Raw genomic sequence first — 15,155 nt, forward strand, 5'->3', positions numbered from 1 at the left:
GCCACACAGTCAGATAGGATGCTGGAGATAATTTGTAGGTGTGCAAAGTTTCAGACTGATAACTTCAGGAATGGGTGAGCTACATGACATTTAGCATGAAGTCACCCAGGTGTCCCACACAAGTTGCCCAAATGTACCCAAGTGGCCGAATTGGTGAAATTACCTATAACTATATACAACAGTGCAAATAACTATATACAACATATCAAAAAGCAATTCTAACACACACAAAAAAAAAATCAAATTTTTTTTGAAAATAAATATTTTTAAAAAACAGTACACCCTTTGGAAGTCCTCTACACAATATTTTGCTGCCTGTGCCATGTCCCATAGCAGTCTCTTTCTGATGTAAAGCAGAGGCAAACTGAACAAGTGGTGCAGGTCATGCGACACAGACACAACGACGCCTCCATCATGCTGTGCCCTTTTGGCCCTGAGGCACAGTTATGCCTGCAGTAATGAACTGTGGCATATGAACACCACTGGAGGCAGGAGTAGAGGGGGCAGAGGTAGAGCGGGCAGCTTGGCACCGGGGGCTCCCAGTCGGAGTCGCTATCACTGTGAAAGAAAACATTAGAAAATATTTGTATTGTATGAGCCTTTTATCATCACTTAAAATAAACAGATATGTATTGTATAGAGCAGAGGGAACAGTCACTAAGGTGAAGTTCTGTTCCATTCAACTCCGGCCATTGTTGTGGGTCTGCCCTCCCCCGAAAAGCACCCAATGGCTATTTCATATGTGTTTGCTGTTCTACTCCATTCCATTTTAATTAAAAAATATATATATCTGACATGGAATATACACTGCTAAAAAAATAAAGGGAACACTTAAACAACACAATGTAACTCCAAGTCAATCACACTTCTGTGAAATCAAACTGTCCACTTAGGAAGCAATACCGATTGACAATAAATTTCACATGCTGTTGTGCAAATGGAATAGACAACAGGTGGAAATTATAGGCAATTAGCAAGACACCCACAATAAAGGAGTGGTTCTGCAGGTGATAACCACAGACCACTTCTCAGTTCCTGTGCTTCCTGGCTGATGTTTTGGTCACTTTTGAATGCTGGCGGTGCTTTCACTCTAGTGGTAGCATGAGACGGAGTCTACAACCCACACAAGTGGCTCAGGTAGTGCAGCTCATCCAGGATGGCACATCAATGCGAGCTGTGGCAAGAAGGTTTGCTGTGTCTGTCAGCGTAGTGTCCAGAGCATGGAGGCGCTACCAGGAGACAGGCCAGTACATCAGGAGACGTGGAGGAGGCCGTAGGAGGGCAACAACCCAGCAGCAGGACCGCTACCTCCGCATTTGTGCAAGTAGGAGCAGGAGGAGCACTGCCAGAGCCCTGCAAAATGACCTCCAGCAGGCCACAAATGTGCATGTGTCTGCTCAAACGGTCAGAAACAGACTCCATGGGGGTGGTATGAGGGCCCAACGTCCACAGGTGGGGTTGTGCATACAGCCCAACACCGTGCAGGATGTTTGGCATTTGCCAGAGAACACCAAGATTGGCAAATTCGCCACTAGCGCCCTGTGCTCTTCACAGATGAAAGCAGGTTCACACTGAGCACATGTGACAGACGTGACAGTCTGGAGACGCCGTGGAGAACGTTCTGCTGCCTTCAACATCCTCCAGCATGACCGGTTTGGCGGTGGGTCAGTCATGGTGTGGGGTGGCATTTCTTTGGGGGGCCTCACAGCCCTCCATCTACTCGCCAGAGGTAGCCTGACTGCCATTTAGGTACCGAGATGAGATCCTCAGACCCCTTGTGAGACCATATGCTTGTGCGGTTGGCCCTGGGTTCCTCCTAATTTACATTTACATTTAAGTCATTTAGCAGACGCTCTTATCCAGAGCGACTTACAAATTGGTGCATTCACCTTATGACATCCAGTGGAACAGCCACTTTACAATAGTGCATCTAAATCTTTTAAAGGGGGGGGGGGGGGGGGGTGAGAAGGATTACTTTATCCTTTATCCTATTCCTTAAAGAGGTGGGGTTTCAGGTGTCTCCGGAAGGTGGTGATTGACTCCGCTGTCCTGGCGTCGTGAGGGAGTTTGTTCCACCATTGGGGGGCCAGAGCAGCGAACAGTTTTGACTGGGCTGAGCGGGAACTGTACTTCCTCAGTGGTAGGGAGGCGAGCAGGCCAGAGGTGGATGAACGCAGTGCCCTTGTTTGGGTGTAGGGCCTGATCAGAGCCTGGAGGTACTGAGGTGCCGTTCCCCTCACAGCTCCGTAGGCAAGCACCATGGTCTTGTAGCGGATGCGAGCTTCAACTGGAAGCCAGTGGAGAGAGCGGAGGAGCGGGGTGACGTGAGAGAACTTGGGAAGGTTGAACACCAGACGGGCTGCGGCGTTCTGGATGAGTTGTAGGGGTTTAATGGCACAGGCAGGAGCCCAGCCAACAGCGAGTTGCAGTAATCCAGACGGGAGATGACAAGTGCCTGGATTAGGACCTGCGCCGCTTCCTGTGTGAGGCAGGGTCGTACTCTGCGGATGTTGTAGAGCATGAACCTACAGGAACGGGCCACCGCCTTGATGTTATTTGAGAACGACAGGGTGTTGTCCAGGATCACGCCAAGGTTCTTAGCGCTCTGGGAGGAGGACACAATGGAGTTGTCAACCGTGATGGCGAGATCATGGAACGGGCAGTCCTTCCCCGGGAGGAAGAGCAGCTCCGTCTTGCCGAGGTTCAGCTTGAGGTGGTGATCCGTCATCCACACTGATATGTCTGCCAGACATGCAGAGATGCGATTCGCCACCTGGTCATCAGAAGGGGGAAAGGAGAAGATTAATTGTGTGTTGTCTGCATAGCAATGATAGGAGAGACCATGTGAGGTTATGACAGAGCCAAGTGACTTGGTGTATAGCGAGAATAGGAGAGGGCCTAGAACAGAGCCCTGGGGGACACCAGTGGTGAGAGCACGTGGTGAGGAGACAGATTCTCGCCACGCCACCTGGTAGGAGCGACCTGTGTGGGCCGCGCCGGAGATGCCCAACTCGGAGAGGGTGGAGAGGAGGATCTGATGGTTCACAGTATCGAAGGCAGCCGATAGGTCTAGAAGGATGAGAGCAGAGGAGAGAGAGTTAGCTTTAGCAGTGCGGAGCGCCTCCGTGATACAGAGAAGAGCAGTCTCAGTTGAATGACTAGTCTTGAAACCTGACTGATTTGGATCAAGAAGGTCATTCTGAGAGAGATAGCGGGAGAGCTGGCCAAGGACGGCACGTTCAAGAGTTTTGGAGAGAAAAGAAAGAAGGGATACTGGTCTGTAGTTGTTGACATCGGAGGGATCGAGTGTAGGTTTTTTCAGAAGGGTGCAACTCTCGCTCTCTTGAAGACGGAAGGGACGTAGCCAGCGGTCAGGGATGAGTTGATGAGCGAGGTGAGGTAAGGGAGAAGGTCTCCGGAAATGGTCTGGAGAAGAGAGGAGGGGATAGGGTCAAGCGGGCAGGTTGTTGGGCGGCCGGCCGTCACAAGACGCGAGATTTCATCTGGAGAGAGAGGGGAGAAAGAGGTCAGAGCACAGGGTAGGGCAGTGTGAGCAGAACCAGCGGTGTCGTTTGACTTAGCAAACGAGGATCGGATGTCGTCGACCTTCTTTTCAAAATGGTTGACGAAGTCATCTGCAGAGAGGGAGGAGGGGGGAGGGGGAGGAGGATTCAGGAGGGAGGAGAAGGTGGCAAAGAGCTTCCTAGGGTTAGAGGCAGATGCTTGGAATTTAGAGTGGTAGAAAGTGGCTTTAGCAGCAGAGACAGAAGAGGAAAATGTAGAGAGGAGGGAGTGAAAGGATGCCAGGTCCGCAGGGGAGGCGAGTTTTCCTCCATTTCCGCTCGGCTGCCCGGAGCCCTGTTCTGTGAGCTCGCAATGAGTCGTCGAGCCACGGAGCGGGAGGGGAGGACCGAGCCGGCCTGGAGGATAGGGGACATAGAGAGTCAAAGGATGCAGAAAGGGAGGAGAGGAGGGTTGAGGAGGCAGAATCAGGAGATAGGTTGGAGAAGGTTTGAGCAGAGGGAAGAGATGATAGGATGGAAGAGGAGAGAGTAGCGGGGGAGAGAGAGCGAAGGTTGGGACGGCGCGATACCATCCGAGTAGGGGCAGTGTGGGAAGTGTTGGATGAGAGCGAGAGGGAAAAGGATACAAGGTAGTGGTCGGAGACATGGAGGGGAGTTGCAATGAGGTTAGTGGAAGAACAGCATCTAGTAAAGATGAGGTCGAGCGTATTGCCTGCCTTGTGAGTAGGGGGGAAGGTGAGAGGGTGAGGTCAAAAGAGGAGAGGAGTGGAAAGAAGGAGGCAGAGAGGAATGAGTCAAAGGTAGACGTGGGGAGGTTAAAGTCGCCCAGAACTGTGAGAGGTGAGCCGTCCTCAGGAAAGGAGCTTATCAAGGCATCAAGCTCATTGATGAACTCTCCGAGGAACCTGGAGGGCGATAAATGATAAGGATGTTAAGCTTGAAAGGGCTGGTAACTGTGACAGCATGGAATTCAAAGGAGGCGATAGACAGATGGGTAAGGGGAGAAAGAGAGAATGACCACTTGGGAGAGATGAGGATCCTGGTGCCACCACCCCGCTGACCAGAAGCTCTCGGGTGTGCGAGAACACGTGGGCGGACGAAGAGAGAGCAGTAGGAGTAGCAGTGTTATCTGTGGTGATCCATGTTTCCGTCAGTGCCAAGAAGTCGAGGGACTGGAGGGAGGCATAGGCTGAGATGAACTCTGCCTTGTTGGCCGCAGATCGACAGTTCCAGAGGCTTCCGGAGACCTGGAACTCCACGTGGGTCGTGCGCGCTGGGACCACCAGATTAGGTGGACGCGCCACGCGGTGTGGAGCGTTTGTATGGTCTGTGCAGAGAGGAGAGAACAGGGATAGACAGACACATAGTTGACAGGCTACAGAAGAGGCTACGCTAATGCAAAGGAGATTGAATGACAAGTGGACTACACGTCTCGAATGTTCAGAAAGTTAAGCTTACGTAGCAAGAATCTTATTGACTAAAATGATTAAAATGATACAGTACTGCTGAAGTAGGCTAGCTGGCAGTGGCTGCGTTGTTGACTTTGTAGGCTAGCTGGCAGTGGCTGCGTTGTTGACACTACACTAATCAAGTCGTTCCGTTGAGTGGAATAGTTTCTACAGTGCTGCTATTCGGGGGCTAGCTGGCTAGCTAGCAGTGTTGATTACGTTACGTTGCGTTAAAAGAACGACAATAGCTGGCTAGCTAACCTAGAAAATCGCTCTAGACTACACAATTATCTTTGATACAAAGACGGCTATGTAGCTAGCTATGTAGCTAGCTACGATCAAACAAATCAAACCGTTGTACTTGTAATGAAATGAAATGAAAATGTGATACTACCTGTGGAGCGAAGCGGAATGCGACCGGGTTGTTGAGTGCGGAAGTTCTATTCGGTAGACGTTGGCTAGCTGTTGGCTAGCTAGCAGTGTCTCCTACGTTAAGGACGACCAAATAGCTGGCTAGCTAACCTCGGTAAATTAATGCAAGACAATGCTAGACTTCATGTGGCAGGAGTGTGTCAGCAGTTCCTGCAAGAGGAAGGCATTGCTGCTATGGACTGGCCCGCCTGTTCCCCAGACCTGTTTCCAATTGAGCACATCTGGGACATTATGTCTCGCTCCATCCACCACGTTGCACCACAGACTGTCCAGGAGTTGGCGGATGATTTATTCCAGGTCTGGGCGGAGATCCCTCAGGAGACCATCCGCTACCTCATCAGGAGCATGCCCAGGCATTGTAGGGAGGTCATACAGGCACGTGGAAGCCACACACACTACTGAGCCTCATTTTGACTTGTTTTAAGGGCATTACATCAAAGTTGGGTCAGCCTGTAGTGTGGTTTTCTACTTTAATTTTGAGTGTGACTCCAAATCCAGACCTCCATGGGTTGATAAATTTGATTTCCATTGATAATTTTTGTGTGATTTTGTTGTCAGCACATTCAACTATGTAAAGAAAAAAGTATTTAATAAGAATATTTCATTCATTCAGATCTAGGATGTGTTATTTTAGTGTTCCCTTAATTTTTTTGAGCAATATATATATATATATATATATATATATATATATACACAAACACACACACACAAACCACACATTTCATTGCAAATTGCAAAATATATATATTTTTTCTTTTTGCATATATATATATAATCTGGTGCAAATCTGTATACTTAGACTTTGCTTTTCCTGATTTATTCGCCATGATGTCTTCAATGAAATCGTTGAAAATACAACTTTCCAAAATACTGCTGTGCGTAACAAGCCTCACAGCAACTCCTCTGATAGTCAAGGCGAGAATGGAGTTCCTTATGCGTGCCTTTTCAAACAAGGAATGGTGGTCCAACCCAAAACCATTACATACTGGCGTTTACCTCAGCTCATTGGCTATCTACCCAGCTAGATTTCAAGAAGATCCATGGTCATTGGGCATAAATACAGTCAATCAACGAAGCTTCGCTAAAATGATTGGTGCGCAAGGTAGTCATTGCTCGTTGTCTTCAAATCAGTTCACTTCGGTCAATACTCCCTGCAAAAAAAACTATTGACTGTGTTGCAAACATCCAGAGGAATGCACTGAAACCAACCATGACTAGATAAACGATTGTTTACCGTGTGTAATTACGTTGAATACTCTGTAAAAAAATGATAGAGATGGAATTCACGGCACAAACAGGTTACAAAATGTTTCGATTTAGGCTATAAAAATTTATTTTATCAAAGAAAACGGCACTTCATTTGATCACTGGAACCCTCAGGAAGAGAAATAAGAGCAAGATATCAGAATGTAAGTCATAATTTTACCTTCAGATGTGAATGTGTAAAAACTGTCATGGCGGAAAATGTTTTTGTTGTTGAATGCTCTTCTCAAACAAAATTATGGTATTTGTTCTCTGTAATAGCTATTTTAAATTGGAAAACGTAGTTTGATTACCAAGATCCTAATCTTTTGAAGGATGTAAGACACGTGCATTTCCAAGAATGTTTAATGTTACGACGTTGTACTTTTAGTTGTCACTGAAATTTCCCCTGATGTTGATCCCTGTACGGGGATCACATTCTCCATTTATAGACAATTTGTCTTACCGTGGACTGATGAACATTAAGGTTTTTAAAGATACTTTTGTAACCCTTTCCAGCTTTATGCAAGTCAACCATTCTTAATCTTAGGTCTTCTGAGATCTCTTTTTGTTTGAGGCATGGTTCACATCAGGCGATGCTTCTTGTGAATAGCAAACTTACATTTAGTGAGGTTTTTTTTAATAGGGCAAAGCAGCTCTAACCAACATCTCTAATCTCGTCTCATTGATTGGACTTCAGGTTAGCTGACTCCTGACTCCAATTCATTTTTGGAGAAGTCATTAGCCTAGGTGTTCAAATACATACTTTTCCCAATCTAGATTGTGAATGTTTTTAAATGTATTCAATATAGACGAGAAATAAACTAATATGACACACAAATTATTGTAAGCACACCGTTTGTCTATTGCTGTGACTTAGATGAAGATCGGATCAAATTTGATGACCAATTTATACAGAAATCCAGGTAATTCCAAAGGGTTCACATACTTTTTCTTGCCACTGTACATACTAATTTGACATTTAAAAAAATCCTGATAATATCCAGTCATTGCTCTTTTCTTCATTACCATGCTGAGGATTTCATTTATTTTCTGTTAAGAAATTGAATAAAAATTATTTGGTATATTTACTACATTTAGTATGTTTCGTTTTTTCTCTGAGAAGTTCATTTAAAGTTTTATATATGATTTGGTGTATGTAGATACATTTCCATGTTAACACACAGTAACTAAAAACCTGATCTAATTGGAATATTCATACTGAGTTTGCAACCAATTTGCAGCAAACAGTAGAATATTTGCCACACGTTTCCGACTTGTTTGCAAGAAGTTAACAAGTTGCTGCAAATTTACCGAAACTGTTTGCCAAAAGCAAATTTACATGTGAAAATATGAGCTTGCTGCAAATTGGTCAAAGGTTTGCCACAGCTGTTTGCCAGAAGCCTATTATTTAGTAAGGGTATAATTTATCTTTATTGTAGTATTTGTTCAATCATTTCACACACATAATAGTAGATATTTTTGAGTACATATGATTATTTATTGTACATACAATAAATACAAGGTTATCTTTATGAGTACAGAGTGCAACATGCCTAATAGGGAAAATGATAACTTACTAGATATGATAATTAATAGTGACATGGTTGAGAAGATGGTATGCCATTGAAAAATGCTTGTCACTGTGATGTGTTCCCAGTATAAATAGTGACATAGATTTGAACTGTTCATAACGATGCTATAGTAGGATGTTGTTTAGCCTAGAGGTAAAACCAGTTTGAGTTGTTACTTTAAGCTATTTTTATTTTATTTCACCTTTATTTAACCATGTAAGCTAGTTGAGAACAAGTTCTCATTTACAACTGCGACCTGGCCAAGATAAAGCAAAGCAATGCGACACAAACACAGAGTTACACATGGAATAAACAAGCGTACAGTCAATAACACAATAGAAAAAAAGAAAGTCTATATACAGTGTGTGCAAATGGAGTGAGGAGGTAAGGCAATAAATAGGCCATAGTAACGAAGTAATTACAATTTAGCAAATTAACACTGGAGTGATAGATGAGCAGATGATGATGTGCAAGTAGAAATACTGGTGTGCAAAATAGCAGAAAAGTAAATAAAAACCATATGGGAATGAGGTAGTTAGGCTATGTACAGCTGCAGCGATCGGTTAGCTGATGTTTAAAGTTAGTGAGGGTAATATGTCTCTTTTTTAAATATTTTTTTTAATAGTCATTTTTATATATTTAAAAAATATATATATATTTTATTTATTATTTAAAGAAAAAATATATCTTTTTTTGCAATTCGTTCCAGTCATTGGCATCAGAGAACTGGAAGGAAAGGTGGCCAAAGGAGGTGTTGGCTTTGGGGATGACCAGTGAGATATACCTGCTGTCGTCTGCGTAGAGGTGGATCAGGGAATCACCCGCAGCAAGAGCGACATCGTTGATATATACACAGAAAAGAGTCGGCCCGAGAATTGAACCCTGTGGTACCCCCATAGAGACTGCCAGAGGTCCGGACAACAGGCCCTCCGATTTGACACACAGAACTCTGTCTGAGAAGTAGTTGGCAGTCATTTGAGAAACCAAGGCTGTTGAGTCTGCCGATACGAATGCGGTGATTGACAAGAGTCGAAAGCCTTGGCCAGGTCGATGAAGACATAGTACTGTCTTTTATCGATGACGGTTATATCGTTTAGTACCTTGAGCGTGGCTGAGGTGCACCCGTAACCAGCTTGGAAACCCGGAATACACAGAACTAAAGCTTAGTGAAACTAGCCTGCATAAACCTGGTTGTCTTTTTCAGAATATTACTTGTTTTAGTATATTTTATGTATTTAAGAACTATAACAACACATGGAAATCTATGGAGGAGGTATCCTTATTGTGAATGGTTTGTCTAGGCTAAGGTGCTCCAGATGGCCACCAGGGCTGCACCAAGGGCCACTGTGAGAGGTAGTTGTACGGAGCCAACCCCGTTGCAGATTGGTGCTGCAGCAGGTCTGTGAGACAATGTAGCCGACTCCCAGGATGCTAGAAGTGGATGTGGTGTTGCAGAAATTTGTGGCCAGGCAGCCCTTGTGCTTGATGCTACTGATGTTGAACACTGGAAGATGGAATAGAGGAGGAGCAATTGTAAGTCCAGGTAGTTGTTGTTTGGGTAGTCAGCACTATATTTTACCGCTACAGAAAAGACTAGGTATTAGCAGAGAAACTATTTGATGAAATGGTAATTACACAGTAAAAACCTAGGAATGACCTATTTTTATTGTAGCTTTCTACTTGGATGAAACCACAGGGTCAGTACCTGCTTGTCCGCTCTAGCAGTTGGGCTCTGAGGTGCTACATGTTGTATTTGTACCAAACAGACAAAGACTGGTGATCCCCATAGGACATGTGTTATATGATGCAGAGACTCTGCTGTGAGATGGGATGGAGAGACAGAGCAGAAAGAGAAGACGGTGACTGACCTTGTTGACGGTGACAATAAAAATGGTAATGCTTGCATCGACCTGGGATTTTAAACTGTCAAGGGTTGGGTTTGACTACTCTCCTGAGATTTGGAGTGTGAGTTAATATAGGTGTGAATGTTTTGAAGAGAGGAGGGAGCAGGTTTCAGTTTAAAGTTTTACTAGTCATATGTATGGGATACACATGGTATACACCATCCAAAGAAATACTTACTTGCGTGTTCCTTCTCGACAATGCAACAACAATTAGAAATAAAAACGATAAGAATACGAACATACGGTAAGTGGCTCAGTAGAATAGATAATACAGGAAGGCACAATTTATAGTGTTTCGGGAAAGGGGTGATTGGGGGGCAAATGTTGTGCAGTGAGTTTCTGTTAGCGGTAAGCAAATCCAGTGTACCTGGCATGCTGGCCTTGATGTGGGCCATGACCAGCCTCTTTCGACACTTCATGATGACTGGGGTGAGTACGACGGGGCGATAGCCATTTGGACACATCATCTTGTTTTTCTTGGACACTGGGACGATGGTGGTCTCCTTGAAGCAGGTGGGGACTATGGCCTGGGACAGTGACATGTCAGCCTCGGAGAACGAAAGCACCTGGTCGTCTGTAGCAGCAAGAGTCTTAACTGGATGGTTCGATATTGTCTGCTTCGAAGCAAGCATAGAATATGTTAAGATCATCTGGGAGGGACACTTTGGTGGGCCACACAGCTGGATTTGCCTTTGTAGTCCGTGAATAGTCTGTAGTCCTTGCCACATGCATCGCAAGTCTTGAGTTGTCGACTGTCAATTCAAGTTTGTGTCTGTATTGTCTTTTTCCGTCCCTAATGGATTTGCGGAGTTTGTACCTGCTTGCCTTGTACCTGTCACGCATCACCGAGTCAGAGTTTGTTCTGCTGACATTGAATGCTGCAGTACGGGCTCTCAGCATGGTACAAATATCTCTGTTCATCCAGGGTTTTTGGTTGGGGTATGGCCAGATTGTGAGTACAACATCAACACATTTCCCAGTGAAGCCTATGACTGACAATGTATACTGAACAAAAATATGAACGCAACATGTAATGTGTTGGTCCCATGTTTCATGAGCTGAAATAAAAGTTCACATATACATTTTCCATATGCCAAAAACCTTATTTCTCTCAAATTTTGTTCACATCCCTATTAGTGAGCATTTCTCCTTTGCCAAGATAATCCATCCACCTGACAGATGTGGCATATCAAGAAGCTGATTAAACAGCATGATCATTACACAGGTGCACCTTGTGCTGGGACAATAAAAAGCCACTCTAAAATGTGCAGTTTTGTCACAACACAATGCGACAGATGTCTCAAATTTTGAGGGAGCATGCAATTGACACTGACTGCAGTAATGTCCACCAGAGTTGTTGCCAAATAATTTTATGTTAATGTCTCTACCATAAGATGCCTCCAACATTGTTTTAGAGAATTGGGCAGTACGCCCAACTGGCCTCACCAACGCAGACCACAAATAGACCATCGCTAACCCAGGACCTCCACATCTGGCTTCTTCACCTGCGGGTTTGTCTGAGACCAGCCACCTGGACAGATGATGAAACTGAGGAGTATCTCTGTCTTTAATAAAGCTCTTTTGTGGGAAAAACTCATTCTGAGTGGCTGGGCCTATGCCCTCCCAGGCAATGTGTGCACATTTGTCATTTTGTTCATATCCTTTGCTAGTTAGGGAGTTATTAGCCCAGTGTTAGATCATCTGTAGTCAGAAATGGGGAGTGATTGCTTCATACAAGAGCACAAAACGTGCATTTCTAGTCATCTTTGAAAATATATTTATTTTTGTCTTAAAGGGGCAGTGTTGTATTTTGAGACAGGCTTGAATAAGCTAAGTAGCCAATAGGCAGAGGGTAGCATAATTTTGTCTTCTCAGTAATAACGGTATGGGAATAATGATGAATTTTATTTTGTAAAGTGTTTTCTTGCATCAAACACATTTTCAGCCACCTCCTTGTTTGAATGACAAGTGGAGAAACGGGTTAACGTCAAGCCCTGTAAGTCTCATGGAATGTAGGCCTACATTGAACACCACTCACTCATTGGCTGCTATTGTAGGCTGAATGATAAAACAGCTATTTCCATGCTAAGTTATGTTGCATTTTCTCATTTTTTTTAATGGTATGTCACTGATAGCCTTACATGATAATCACATTCCCAGTGGGTCAGAAGTTTACATACACTCAATTAGTATTTGGTAGCATTGCCTTTAAATTGGTTAACTTGGTTAACTTAGCCTTCCACAAGCTTCCCACATTAAGTTGGGTGAATTTTGGTCCTTTCCTCCTGACAGAGCTGGTGTAACTGAGTCAGGTTTGTAGGCCTCCTTGCTCACACACTCATTTTCAGCTCTGCCCACAGATTTTCTATGGGATTGAGGTCATTGGCTTTGTGATGGTCAATCCAATACCATGACTTTGTTGTCCTTAAGCCATTTTGCCACAACTTTGGAAGTATGCTTGAGGTCATTGTCCATTTGGAAGACCCATTTGTGACCAAGCTTTAACTTCCTGACTGATGTCTTGAGATGTTGCTTCAATATATCCACATCATTTTCTATCCTCATGTTGCCATCTATTTTGTGAAGTGCACCAGTCCCTCCTGCAGCAATGCACCCCCACAACATGATGCTGCCACGGCCGTGCTTCACGGTTGGGATGGTGTTCTTCAGCTTGCAAGCATCCCCCTTTTTCCTCCAAACATAACGATGGTCATTATAGCCAAACAGTTCTATTTTTGTTTCATCAGACCAGAGGACATTTCTCCAAAAGTATGATCTTTGTCCCCATGTGCAGTTTGCAAACCGTAGACTGGCTTTTTTATGGCTGTTTTGGAGCAGTGGCTTCTTCCTTGTTGAGCAGCCTTTTCAGGTTATGTCGATATAGGATTAATTTTACTGTGGATATACAGTTAGTCTGAAGTTTACATACACCTTAGCTAAATACATTTAAACTCTGTTTTTCACAATTCCTGACATTTAAACCTAGTAAAAATTCCCTGTTTTAGGTCAGTTAGGATGATGTCATGTCTATGCTAATATGGCAAAAAAAATACCCTAGCTAGCTGACCAACAACCATAACAGTGTACTTGAGAGAAAACAAGAGCTCATTGAGAGAAAACATAGGAGACGAAATATAGTTTACATGTTGTCAACAATCTAAGCCAACCCCGTCTGTTTTGCAACCCCATAGTTGCGAAGGCATCGATTTGTTGCTAAACAGCCAACCCCTCTACTCAAACACTGGGGCATCAAATATGGCACGTCAAACGAGGGAACTGTAGCCTACTGTTCAGATGGGTTAAATGGAATAGTAGCCTCACTGAAATTACTGTAGGTCTACAACCTCCTACATAGTCTAATATGAATTAAGCATTTCTTACAGTAAAATAATACACCATGTAAATGTGTACTCCGGAACAGGAGTGGAGAAATGTAATGTATTTATTTCAGCAACTTCAGAGAATTAATGCACGGATAGGTGGTATCATTATCAACGTCATAAAAGCTGATTGTATTTTAACTAGAGGTACTTACGGTTCCAAAAAGTTGGACCTGTTCCGACATGTACCTGGGGATTTCCACCCGGACCCGATGCGCATAAATTATTATTATTTTAAATATAGAGACCAGTTCCAAATGGAATTGAGGACAACTAGACCCATTTCGTAGAGACTTGGTCGGATCCAGATCCGATCCAAGTGTAGAAAGCAGCAGAAAAGTTTATTTTTATTTTTTAAAGCTACTTTATTAACCGGAGCTGATAAATCACGAGGGAGAGGCGGCGCTCTAAGCAGGCGGGGAGGGTCTGTACTCTGAGCAAGTGACATGGAGAGGAGGAGGGAGGGAGAGACAGCAACCAACCAAGCCGATTCGCGCTATAGTAGACTAATAGCTGTCATATGTTATTTATCAGCAAATATGATTACGAAGAACCTGTCTTGACTGCATCAAACCGGGAGAAGCTAGTTAAGCTAGCTAACGTTAGCTAGCTAGGCTAATTGAGGCTGCAGTGCATGCACTTTCTCATCCAACAGTTACAAAAAACAACTCAATTCAAATATTAAGTAGCAGCGTACCTGGCAAAGGCAGATATTGATTTCTTTATGGTCACTTTCATCCATCGTACAGGACGCGAACAGGTGACTAACGTTTCGACGTCAAACTGAGGTCTTCCTCAGTGACCTGACCATTGCGCTTAACTCTTATTTATAGCCCATTGAGACACAACAATGTAAAATATAAAGTATAATGATAGTGTTTCAAAGTAAATGGCAAATTATGGTAAAACAATAAGCTGCATCTCGTTAATCAATAAAACATGTCAAAATATACTGTAGCGACCCGCTGTTATGTGCTAGGCTAGGAGGTGGTTGTGTTGTACTGACCAGTACCCGGTGTTCAAGGGTCCGACATGTCAATTCGAAAACTCAAGCCTCTGTCTGGACAATTGTTCATTTATGATCTAGTCAGGTCATTACAATACATAGATTATATTTGCCAGTGAATCCGGAGATACAGACCCTAAAAATCAACGTAACATTATAGAAACGAGGACAGTGAAAATAATTGTTTAGCCCCTTTTGAATCCAGTGTCTAAGCAGTACTGCCAGAATGTCTCTGTTTTAGTTAACGTACCATGTCACCACCTCTTGGTGTAATTTGGCTGTGTTCTATGGCTACAAAGCGAAGGAGGGGAGGAAGGTGAGCCATGGTTGGCTTCAATGCAGTGGCACGCAATAGCATCTCTGTTTTTATTTCGAATAGCAGGCTCATCAATCCACCTCCAGGCCACCTGAGGAAGTTCAGTCAGAACCGCAACAATAATATTCAGTGATCAACATATCACCAGGGTCTCTCACTGATGCCCAAATGTTAGTCCTGAGTAAAGGACTCTATCCTTTACTCGTGGGCGGACGAAGAGAGAGCAGTAGGAGTAGCAGTGTTATCTGTGGTGATCCATGTTTCCGTCAGTGCCAAGAAGTCGAGGGACTGGAGGGAGGCATAGGCTGAGATGAACTCTGCCTTGTTGG

General features: G+C 44.0%; 1 long non-coding RNA gene across 1 annotated transcript; it reads right to left on the reverse strand.

Moving 5' to 3' along the window:
* Nucleotides 1–320: 320 nt before the first annotated feature.
* Nucleotides 321–14,470, reverse strand: LOC135571429 (uncharacterized). Its single transcript, XR_010463802.1, has 2 exons — nucleotides 13,660–14,470; nucleotides 321–558 (listed from the first exon to the last, which is right to left on the reverse strand). It is a non-coding gene; the product is annotated as an uncharacterized LOC135571429 (long non-coding RNA).
* Nucleotides 14,471–15,155: the final 685 nt, after the last annotated feature.

The sequence above is a fragment of the Oncorhynchus nerka genome, linkage group LG4 (genome assembly GCF_034236695.1).
Source record: "Oncorhynchus nerka isolate Pitt River linkage group LG4, Oner_Uvic_2.0, whole genome shotgun sequence".
Classification (NCBI taxonomy): Eukaryota; Metazoa; Chordata; class Actinopteri; order Salmoniformes; family Salmonidae; genus Oncorhynchus; species Oncorhynchus nerka.